The sequence below is a fragment of the Cervus canadensis genome, chromosome 9 (genome assembly GCF_019320065.1).
Source record: "Cervus canadensis isolate Bull #8, Minnesota chromosome 9, ASM1932006v1, whole genome shotgun sequence".
In the NCBI taxonomy this organism is placed as follows: domain Eukaryota; kingdom Metazoa; phylum Chordata; class Mammalia; order Artiodactyla; family Cervidae; genus Cervus; species Cervus canadensis.
Window position 1 is genome coordinate 33,730,479 of NC_057394.1, and position 12,567 is coordinate 33,743,045.

The window sequence follows — 12,567 nt, forward strand, 5'->3', positions numbered from 1 at the left end:
CAGAAAGCAAAGAAGAACTAAAGAGCCTCTTGATGAAAGTGAAAGAGGAGAGTGAAAAAGGTGGCTTAAAGCTCAAGATTCAGAAAACTGAGATGATGGCATCTGGTCCCATCACTTCATGGCAAATAGATGGGGAAACAGTGGAAACAGTGGCTGACTTTATTTTTCTGGGCTCCAAAATCACTGCAGATGGTGACTGCAGCCATGAAATTAAAAGATGCTTATGGCTAACCGAGACAGCATATTTAAAAGCAGAGACATTACTTTACCAACAAAGGTCCGTCTAGTCAAAGCTATGGTTTTTCCAGTAGTCATGTATGGATGTGAGATTTGGACTATAAAGAAAGCTGAGTGCTGAAGAATTGATGTTTTTGAACTGTGGTGTTGGAGAAGACTCTTGAGAGTCCCTTGGACTGCAAGGAGATCGAACCAGTACATCCTAAACGAAATAAGCCCTGAATATTCATTGGAAGGACTGATGCTGAAGCTGAAACTCCAATACTTTGGCCACCTGATGCAAATAACTGACTCATTTGAAAAGACCCTGATGCTGGGAAAGATTGAGGGTGGGAGGAGAAGGGGATGACAGAGGATGAGATGGTTGGATGGCATCACCAACTTGATTGACATGAGCTTGAGTAAACTCTGGGAGTTGGTGATGGACATGGAGGCCTGGTATGCTGCAGTCCAGGGGGTCGCAAAGAGTCAGACACGATTGAGCGATTGAACTGAACTGAACTGAATTTCCTTAGCATCCCACTGTTCTTTCCAAGTCAAGCTCAGAAGCCACCTTTGTTCTGAATCTTCCATGGTTCATCTAGGATAAAGCCCTTTCCGTTTACGTCCTCAGAACTTTCCTAGCCCTTAAAGAATATTTATAACATGATCCCTGTGTAGTGATGAATTGTGTACACATCCTACCCTTTGAGCTGTAATCTCTTGTATTTGGTAACATCTTAGACATAAAAAGTGATCAACATACTTTATTACAGATTTTTAAAAACCGTTTTACCAGACTAGTAAAGAGAGTATCAGGGCTTCCCTGGTGGCTCAGATGGTGAAGAGTTTGCCTGCATTGTAGGACACCCAGGTTCAATCCCTGGGTTGGAAAGATACCCTGGAGAAGGGAATGGCTGCTCATTCCAGTATCCATGCCTGGAGAATTCCATGGACAGAGGAGCCTGGTGGGCTGTATAGTCCATGGGGTCACAATGAGTCAGGCACAACTGAGCAACTTTCACTTTCAAAGAGAATTTTGTAAAGGTGGTTCTTGATGGCATAATTTAATCCATATATTTTTCTTGGGGCAGTTAAAAAGTATCCTTTACATTGCTTCATTTCTCATTTTGATGATATTTACTAAATTCTAACCTTGTGTAATAATTTCCTTATTTTGTGTCCTTCATGATACTTTATTTCAAGTACTATTCTAGCCACAAGAGATACAAGCTAAAACAGAATTTTAAAGGGAACTTATAGACTAATAGAGAAGACAGCAATGTGATTAAGTACTAGAGATAGTCTGGCAGCTTAGTTATGGGGGCAGGGGGCTTAGGGATGGAGATAATTTGGTCCTAGGATTTCTTCTCTTCTAAATTTTTAAAGCCCCAAGTCTGTTCCCAACCCTATTCTTTCTCCTGAATTCCAGCACCGTATATTCAATTTATTACCTGACTTCTTCATGAGCACATCTAAGAGGCAACTTAAACTCAGTGTGGCCCTAAAGAGCACAAGATTCACACCCCAAGTTCCTCTTCCTTTTGTTTCAGAGAACTATTTACAAGTTTTAAAGACAAATCATAACCAACTTCTTGTTTTTTTTCTCCCACGTCCACATCTAAAACCCAAGCAAGTCCTTTCAATTCTACAGCTAAAGTATATCCTAAACCCCTACATTTCTTTTCACCTTTATCACTTCTACCCTAGATCAAGCTACAAAGAGTATAGTGTCCAGATGATTGCAATGATCTCCTAAATGGAGATCATTATGCCCACTCTTAATTCACCTCCTTCCACATTAGCAATCCTCCACAAAGTGGCCAAAATACTCTGCTTAGAAAATAATCTTTAAGAAATCTCAACCCTGCTTGAGAAACTTTGAGGCTTTCCTTACACTGAGTTGCCACAGAATCCAAACCATCTGTGGCTCCTATCCTCTTGGCTAACCGTACCTGGCACTGTCCCACCTAGTGTTTCTCCTGTGTTTATATGTTAAGTCACTTCAGTCATGTCTGACTCTTTGTGACCCTATGAACTGTAGCCCGTCAGGCTCTTCAGTCCAAGGGAATCTCCAGGTAAGAATACTGGAGTGGGTTGCCATTTCCTTCTCCGGGAGACCTTCCCGACCCGGGGATCGAATCCAAGTCTCTTAGGTCTCCTGTATTGGCCAGCGGGTTCTTTGCCACCAGAGCTACTTGGGAAGCCCTTTACTTAGCAAAGTAGGAGGAACTCCTTCTCAGCCTTCTTGTCTGGCCTCTCCTTTCCAGCTTCTTTTTGCCATTCCTCTAGGGCATTAAACTTAGGAAGTCCTGGCGTCTTCTTCCCAATTTCCTCCTGAGTGGGATGTTCAGCCCTGGATCTTTCATAACACCTTACTTTTTAGAATAAATGTCAACATGTCAGTAGCAGTAGGACTTCCTAAGCACCCAATGTAAAGTGGCCACCTCCAGTAGAATATTCCAGTTCTCTTCATAGCAATCGTCTGATATTTTCTTGTCTGATTCTGTTTTTTTTTCCCCCTGCTTTTCTTCATTAGAAGAAAACACTTTGAGAGTAGAGATATTCATCTGTCTTATTTAACACAGCATCTCTGACATTTAGAACAGAGTCTGGCACATAGTAGGTGCTTAAAAAAACACTGTTGATTAGATATTATTGATAGCCATTGGCCAAATAGATGGTATTGGCAGTAAATACATAAATTACTTTCTATAGGGAACACTATGAAGTGACCTGTTGGCCCTTTCTTAATTAAGGTTCCAGACTTTTAGACTTAGACAGCAAGAGAAAACCATTAGAGTAGTCACAGTAATGGTCTCTTTGCTCTCAGGTCAGGGTGCTATAGAGAATGGGCTTCATCTAAAGATTTCCCACCTATGTTCCTGCTAATGGAAGATGTAGGGTTTGATGCAAGAATTAAGCTGAGAATAACCAGCCATTAAAGGCTTCCCTGGTGGCTCAGATGGTAAAGCTTCTGCCTACAATGCAGGAGACCCAGGTTTGATCCCTGGGTCGGGAAGATCCTCTGGAGAAGGAAATGGCAGCTCACTCCAGTACTCTTGCCTGGAAAATCCCATGGATGGCGGAGTGTGGTAGGCTACAGTCTATGGGGTCACAAAAAGTCGGACACGACTGAGTGACTTCACTTTCACTTTCAACCAGCCATTAAAGCTCTAAGAAATTATTAGAGGATTGGGAGATGGATGAAGAGAAAAGTGGGAAGTATTTGTTATATTACTTACAAAGTACTTGAGCTATTTTGGACTCCATACTCTCTATATTATGCTCAAGAAATACAGTGTCTGAACTCCCTACCCTTTGGATAAAAGATGGGTCATAGTCAGCAGGAAATACATGTGGCATCTTGAGCTATGCTCCTTTTTAATTAATCAAAGAGTGTGATAGTGATCAAGGGATAATAGAAATAGAAAGTTGCTATGATATTCATGATAAGTGGGTGTACCAAACGGCCTTCCAATAGCTAACAAAGGAACAGTAGCTAAAATGATGTACTAGTTTTCTTTCAGTAAGGAAGTTCACACCAACATGAGCCTTCACTGAAAGTTGAGTTCCCCTTATCTCTTTAGCAGTCATGCAATATTAGGGCAGACTGTGTACAGTTAGTGCTGTTCTTGAGAACCCCAAGTCATTCTCTTGTAAGAATGGTGAAGTAAATATTCTTTATGATCAGAACATATTGTTTTCCAATTAAATATCTATAACAAACTCTCTTAGCATCAGGACTGCTCCTAGAAAAGGAAACTAGAATGTTTCATGCCAGTACAGGGTGGGTTTCCAGGCATGGCTGGATAAGGAATTCTTATCCAAGGGGCATATACTATGCAATTTTCAGCATGAGGAAAATGAATGGCTGTAATATAGGAGATTTTGGAGTTTCCATAGCTTCAGACACTAGAAAACCTGCTGCCTCCACAGTTTCCACACCTTTTCCTCAGCAAAATGTTACACAATTGTGCTGAGGACACTTGTGGCCTCTAATGGCCAGATAATGGACCACAATAAAAGTTATGGGTCCCCAGCTGGATTGAAGCTCATAATGGTTGGCAAGATCCATTATTTCACCATTAGGATCTGCAGAAAATGGAGACAATTGTCAACCAAAGAGAAAACAAAAGTACATCATGGCGTGTATTTCTCTTATTTGAGAAAAAAATTCTAATTCCCTAAAGAGTAGATGGTGATTTTCCTATGTATATGAGTTTCTCTATTGCCTAACCTGTGTGTATTTTTAGAAAGCTTTTAATGCGTAAATGCATTGTCTGTTATTCCAAGTTGATGGATTATGATTATGGTCCCACACTGGATTTTAAAGTGATTAATTACAATTTTCAATTTTTAAAAATAAATAAGAAGACAAAATTAGAGAAAAGATGAAGAATAGATTTGGTTCATGTTAAGTATCTGAATGGTTTTCTCCTCCTTCCCCACAGCACAAAATATGGTAGTTTTAATGTCATCGTATTTTCTGAGAATCTATCTCTGCTTTAGAAAGAACCAAGACCCTTTAAATTACAAGGGTGGTGAGCTATTATTCCATGTCTTAGTAATATTTCTTTAGAAATCAATAAACACATCTTTAGCCATTTCATTTAGTCTTGAGGGACTCGATATTTTAGTTGTGTCTTCTAGTGAATGTAGTGGTGGCATGATATCAATATTCCTTTTTAAAAAATTATGCTCCCACTTTTTTCCTCTTATCACTCTCACCTTTGAATGAAACTAGAGTCAATATAGAGTAATCCACTATCTGATGTGTGTGTTTGGGACGGAGAGAGGGCAGCAGGGGAGACTGACATAGAACACCACATTTTGTGGAACTTATGATCTATTAAAATCCAAAATTGTCCCTCCTGAGAAAATGAAATTATCTATTTGCGATCCTTCCATCTTAAAGGAAGGTAAAGTCCTGATCCTAAGTTAACTCTGCTTTTTGAGGCAGTTGCATATTTAGCTTCAGTTGGCTGATTAGAAATATAAATTTAAAAAATTGTTTGGAAATTTAAGTATCCTATTGAAAAACTGTATTTTTTCTAGCATAAATAAATGATGTAGCAAAAATATTTTCAGTACTTTTTATATTTAAGCCCATATGAATCTCCCCCTTTGTGTTATGTAAAAATATGAATTTCAGCCATTAAAGAATCTCAGTACGGGTGCAAAGATATGCAAGGCACTTATGATTATTTTGTAGAGTTCTTCATACATTGTGGGGTTAGTGATGTTTATTCTGATATATTTATTGGTTGATGATTAAAAATACATACCTAGAACAAACAATTCTTAACTTTTTTTTTCAAATACAGTAGTATTTTATTGAAAATGAGTATCATGGCAGAATGGATTACCTATACTTTATTTTTTTTACTCCATGACCTTATCATATAGAGTTAGGGTTAGGGTTATGTTAAGGTAGATCAGCACTTGAAATTCTCTGCACAGTTTGGGCTCTGATGCAAGATGCTCTGGGAAATGCTAAAGAAGCTTTAACCTATCACTCACAAAGTTCAAGTGTCTTTCATTTCTGTTTTGTAAGCTTCTCAAAATTTAAAAAAGTTAAAATAGTTTATTACAACACCAAGTAATGGTGATTATTCCATAGACAGTACCATTTCAGGTGCCCTATAGGTCAAATCTTTTAAAATAAAGAGTAAGGTAACTTCAATTACAGTTTGAAGTAGCTTAATGAGAAGTTGGGGCTTCTCAGGTGGCTCTGTGGTAAAGAATCTGCTGGCTAATACGGGAGATGCAGGAGATGTGGGGTTCAATCCCTGGGTCAGGAAGATCCCCTGGAATAGGAAATGGCAACCCCCTCCAGTATTCTCTTTTTCAAATGATTCTAAAATTTGTATGGAAACACAAAAGACCCCAAATAGCCAAGACAATTTTGAGAAAAAGAGCAAAACTGGAGGTATCACACTTCCTGATTTCAAACTATATTACAAAGCTACAGTAATCAAAACAGTATGATACTGGTACAGACATATAGATCAGTGAGACAGAATAGAGATCCCAGAAATCAACCCACATTTATGTGGGCAATTAATGTATGACAAAGAGGGCAAGAAAATACAGTGAAGAAAAGACATTCACTTCAATAAATGGTATTGAGAAAACTGGAGAGCTACATGTGGAAGAATTAAGCTGGACCACTCTCTCACACCATGCACAAAAGTAAGTTCAGAATGGACTAAAGACCTAAATATAAGTCCTGAAACTATAAAACTTATAGAAGAAAACATATGCAGTAAACTTTTTGACATCAGTCTTAGTAATATTTTTTGGACATGTCTCCTCAGGCAAGGGGAAAAAAGGCAAAAATAAATAGAACTACATCAAACAAAAAAGTTTTCACACAGCAAAATAAATTATCAAGAAAAGAAAAAGCCATCTACTAAAAGAGAGAAGATATTTGTAAATGATATAACTGATAAGGGATTATATCCAAAACATACAAAGAACTTATACAACTCAACATAAAAAAAAAAAAAAATTGAAAATTGGGCAGAGAATCTGAATAGATGTTTTTCAACAGAAGACATACAGACATATAGCCAACAGACACATGAAAAGATGTTCAACATGACTAATCATCAGGGAAAGGCAAATCAAATGAGCTATTACCTCACACCCAACAGAATGGCTATCATCAAAATGACAACAAATAAATGTTGGTGAAGATGTGGAGAAAAGGGAACCCTCATGCTCTGTTTGTGGGGATAAAATTGTAACAGTGTGCAGAGTCCTCAAAAAATAAAAAACAGAACTGCCACATGACCCTGCAATTCCACTCCTGGGTATTTATTTGAAAAAAAACAAAAACACTAGTATAAAAAAATGCAAATATCTCAATAGCTTTTATATTTGACTGTATGTGGAAATGATAATATTTAGATACATTAAGTTAATAAAAATTTTATTAAAATTAATGTTATCTATTTTTCCCCTTTAAAAGTGACTACTAGAACATTTAAAATTATATGTGCTATTCAGATTAATGACTTAAGTCTGTTTTTCTTGGATAGGACTATCTTCTGTAACTTCACAGTAAGCTGGAGTTACTTTAGCTTTCCAGAGCAAATTTTCCTATGATTTCACAGTCTCTCTCTCTACTAGCTAGAGGCAAAGCCTATTTGCGACAGAACTGAAGTTAACAGAATCCTTTACCTCGCAATTGTTATACTTTCTCATTTTAATAATTATAACAATAAAATCACAAAAATATTCTTTCAAATTTTCCATTGAGAGTCACATGTTGTATGATATTATGTCCAAAAGATTTGGTCACATGGTAATCATGCTTTAGAAAGAATTGAAAGAATTTAGAAAGAATTGTTTCTTTTTTTGGTGGGGGGAGGTTAGGGTACCATAATCCACTTATTCTTTGCCCATTCTGGGCTTCTTGCCAAGGTTTCACACACATGACAATTGACAGTAAAGTAAGAAATAAGATTCTTTAATAATAGGTTAGCAAATGTTCCCTTCTCTCCCAACAAAGGGCTCTGATAAACCTGAGCTTAGGCCAGAGGTATTTTAAAAAAGAAAATAAAGGAAAGACTGGATCAGAGAGAGGCAAGCTACTGGCAACTGTGCCTGGGACAACAGTCTTCTTTACCTGCTTGCCAAAAATTGCAAGAAGTAAAAGTTAATATCCACTTCTCCAGAAGCCTTAGTTTCTCTTAACGTGTTCAAAACAGAAAACATGTAGAAGAGAAAAAGACGGTGGCTAGACCTGCCTCAGGAGCAAGTCATATGCCATGCATAGTGTTGCAAAATTGCTCCTTTTTGAATGCACATATATACCTACACTTAGATATGTGGGAAAAAAATGACTTGGCGAATTGACTGTCTCTACCACAAATTAAGAATAGAATACTGAAAGCTATCCTCTTTCTTAGAGAATAAATAAGCCAAGGATACTGTTTTCCATAGCTTTAAAGGTTAGATAGGATGCTACTGTAGAAAATTCCAGATGGATCAATTTGTGAAGCTTAAAAATATTCTGTATGACAGACAAAGGATTAATCTCAAAAATATACAAGCAACTCCTGCAGCTCAATTCTAGGAAAATAAATGACCCAATCAAAAAATGGGCCAAAGATCTAAACAGACATTTCTCCAAAGAAGACATACAGATGGCTAACAAACACATGAAAAGATGCTCAACATCACTCATTATCAGAGAAATGCACATCAAAACCTCAATGAGGTACCATTACATGCCAATCAGAATGGCTGATATCCAAAAGTCTACAAGCAATAAATGCTGGAGAGGGTGTGGAGAAAAGGGAACCCTCTTAACCTGTTGGTGGGAATGCAAACTAGTACAGCCGCTATGGAAAACAGTGTGAAGATTTCTTTAAAAAACTGGAAATAGAACTGCCGTATGACCCTGCAATCCCACTCCTGGGCATACACACTGAGGAAACCAGATCTGAAAGAGACACGTGTACCCCAATGTTCATCGCAGCACTGTTTATAATAGCCAGGACATGGAAGCAACCTAGATGCCCATCAACAGACGAGTGGATAAGGAAGCTGTGGTATATATACACCATGGAATATTACTCAGCCGTTAAAAAGAATTCGTTTGAATCAGTTCTAATGAGATGGATGAAACTGGATCCCCTTATACAGAGTGAAGTAAGCCAGAAAGATAAAGACCAATACAGTATACTAACACATATATATGGAATTTAAAAAGATGGTAACGATAACCCTATATGCAAAACAGAAAAAGAGACACAGGTGTACACAACAGACTTTGGGACTCTGTGGGAGAAGGCGAGGGTGGGATGTTCTGAGAGAATAGCATTGAAACAAGTATACCATCAAGGGTGAAACAGGTCACCAGCCCAGGTTGGATGCATGAGACAAGTGCTCAGGGCTGGGGCATTGGGAAGACCCAGAGGGATGGGATGGGGAGGGAGGCAGGAGGGGGGATCGGGATGGTGAACACATGTAAATCCATGGCTGATTCATATCAATGTATGGCAAAGATCATTATGATATGGTAAATTAATTAGCCTCCAACTAATAAAAATAAATGGAAAAAATAAATTAAAAAAATATTCTGTATGACATGCTTTCTGAATTGGAATCCACAGCAGCTGGATTGCAAATTGGATATACTGTCATCACCTTTAAGGCCATAATGGTCAGTGCATTGTTCTGCAGTACTTAAATACCTGTGGATGAGCATGTTGAGCTCAATAATATGATTTTCTTCCCTGGCTTTATTTCATTTGTTTGATTATTTAAATATGAGTAAAGAATTTTGAGTGACTATTTAAGCATGTATCATTGAGAATGTCTCAAAATAATTTATTTCCATATTTCACCTTGCAGCCCCACCCTTTCCATCCCAGCCTCTGTAAATGAGAGTGAAAGCAATTTCCTGTGGGAGAAGATGAAACTCTAAGGTCCCTCTGCCTTCCCCACAAAGGCTATTGCCAATCAATGCAATTCCCTGGGGTTAAGGTCTTGTATGCAGGGGGTCCAGGTAAATTGTTTCTGGTAGAGAATAGAACTGCTGTCACTTGTCTTGGGGAATAGAAGCTAAGACAGCTAAAGAACAATACTTCAGCAAAAAGCAAAAGAAAACTTCATTTTAGAATAAATTTCAAGATACCACAAAATGTTTTGCTAGTAATATCATATTTAATGTTTTCATGAATAAAATATTGATGTCTAGTACATTTTAAAAAAAACTGAATATGATGACCAGTTTAAAATTCATGCATCTCCTTTTCCTCCAGAGTGATCAGGAGCTTCTGATTAGGATGACAAAGATAGGTTATAAGGCATATGCCATTCTGCAGAATTGCTGTCTATTAGAGGCCATGATACCAGTAAAATTAGATTAAGGTTAAGGCAGGAATGTAAATTTTGTTAATAAGGTTTCTATATTTTAATTCAAAACCAAACACCCTGCGGGTCTATTGATGCTAATCCCATTTAATCTTGCAAAAAGCTTTCCTGGTATCAAGGGATCCAGATGAGTACTTGCCCTTTATTACCTGGAAAATGAAGAATTTTCTTACACCTTCACCTCTAAATAGTATAAACATAGCCATAGAATTTTGATGACTTTAAGAAAACAAATATATTTATATGACTATGTAGAAACTCAAATGCTATGTGTTATGTGCAATGTGTATTATATCTACATGTCTATTGCAAGAGTCATATATTCATCTGTTTAATTACTCTGTGCCTGAAATCTCTTGTATTTAAAATATTCATGCTTAGTTTACTAACCTGTGCCTTTCTGAGTTGGCATAGCTGTTTCAAAACATTTCAAAAAATGTACATTAAAAAAATAAGTCAAGACATATCACTTCTCACTTTGGTAAATAAATTACTTCTCTGCTTTAGGGAGATTTTGTCATCTATTTCTCACCTTTTGTTTATTTCAGTGCTTTCTCTGCTCTCTTCTGACTCTGCTTTTTCATTCCTACAGTATCTGTCAGAGTGTGTCCCTAACATACATTGTGATGTGTCCCAAATTTTACTATATGCTCATTCTCCTTCATCCCACACATCCCAGTGTGCTGCCTGCATCTCTCTTGAGTAAGATGTTAAACAATTATGTACTTTACATATACACATGTATACATAGTGGGTGCATATGTGCATATATATGTACATGACTAAGGTGCCAGAGAGGATGAAGATATATGTATCAAGTGCTGAGATCTTTTTAAATGTGGTGGACTGGAAAGGTATAAGTTTTAGAGCCAGATATATGCTCTAATTCCTCCCCCTTCCAAGTGTCTGCACCTAAAATTGTCTCTCTTTATTATTTCTCCATCATTTCCATCAGCACACATGTAGCATTACCTAGCATATTAAAAAAGCTCTGGCAGGTAACAACTTCATTGTTCAAAAAATAATGTTTCTTTCAGATCCCATTCCAAAATATTCCCCAAACAATATAGACAAATATCAGTCTTTCTTACTAGGTGAAACCAAGAAATTTTTTGTCTGATTCAGTACTACAGACTCAGCTTTTAGAATACTTCTAGCATCTATAAACTTCTCAGCAAACATTTGTCAAATGAATGAATGAATGAGTGAATGGGTGAATGAACAATGCTTGGATCACAGTATAGGCTTACTCAAGATTGGCTCTTATTACAATGAAACTGACATTTTGTGAACCTGATATTTCTTATAAACACCAAGAAGATTCAGAACCACCATACCCCGAAGCTTGTCTAATTCTAATTCTATCACTGAAGTCTGAAAGACTTGCCTGTACACATATCAGTGGTTATATGGTTTAACGTGTTTGACATTTCTTTGAAATTTTATAGGGAAAAGTCTGCCATGAAATCTTTCAACTTTCTATTTCACTTACCTTCCTATTATTGCTTGAATATTGTGTACAGTTTCTAGTTATTTCCCTAAAACTAGCACCTAAGAATAGTAAACTTATGCCATGTTCTTTATCTAAAGTTTCAGATACTAGAATTGATTTATTTCAATCATCTTTTGACTTAGGAAGCAAACAGGAAGTGCTGTTATTGACTCGTCTATCAGTGTAGGTTTGTTAACTGTAACAAATGTACTATTCTGGTGAGGGATGTTGATGATGGGAAATACTGTGCATATGTGAAAACTCTGTACTCTCTCAATTTTTTATTGAGATACAATTGATATATAAAATTACATTCATTTCAGATATACAACATAATCATTCCACTATGTATATTACTATATTAGAGATGATCACAATAAGCTTAGTCAACATCCATCACCCTGAAAGAAAGTGGCTCTGAAAGTGAAGTTGCTCAGTCATGTCCAACTCTTTGTGGCCCCATGGACTGTAACCTACCAGACTCCTCTGTCTTTGGGATTTTCCAGGCAAAAATACTGGAGTGGGTTGCCATTTCCTTCTCTAGGGGATCTTCCCAACCCAGGGATCAATCCATCACCCTACCAAGTTACAAATATTTTTCTTGTGATGAGAACTTTTAAGATCTACTCTCTTGATAACTTTCAAACATAAACTCTACTATCGTTAATTCTAGTCACCATGCTGCACATTACATGCCCAGGAGTTATTTATTTAATAACTGGAAATTTGTACCTTTTGACAACTTCCTCTTGATTTTGAAGTGATCATAAAACTGCTCCAAAAAGCCTTTTTTTTTTTTTTTTTTGAAGAGAGAAAATACAAGGCATATGAACAATTCTGTCTTAATATCTTCCAATAGTGATTTAACTTTAAAGCTTTCATGTGTGTGGAACTTTCTCTAAAAGAGAAGTAAAAATCAACAATGTGAAAATTCTTTGATTTTATTCTTCTGATGCAACTGCATGCAT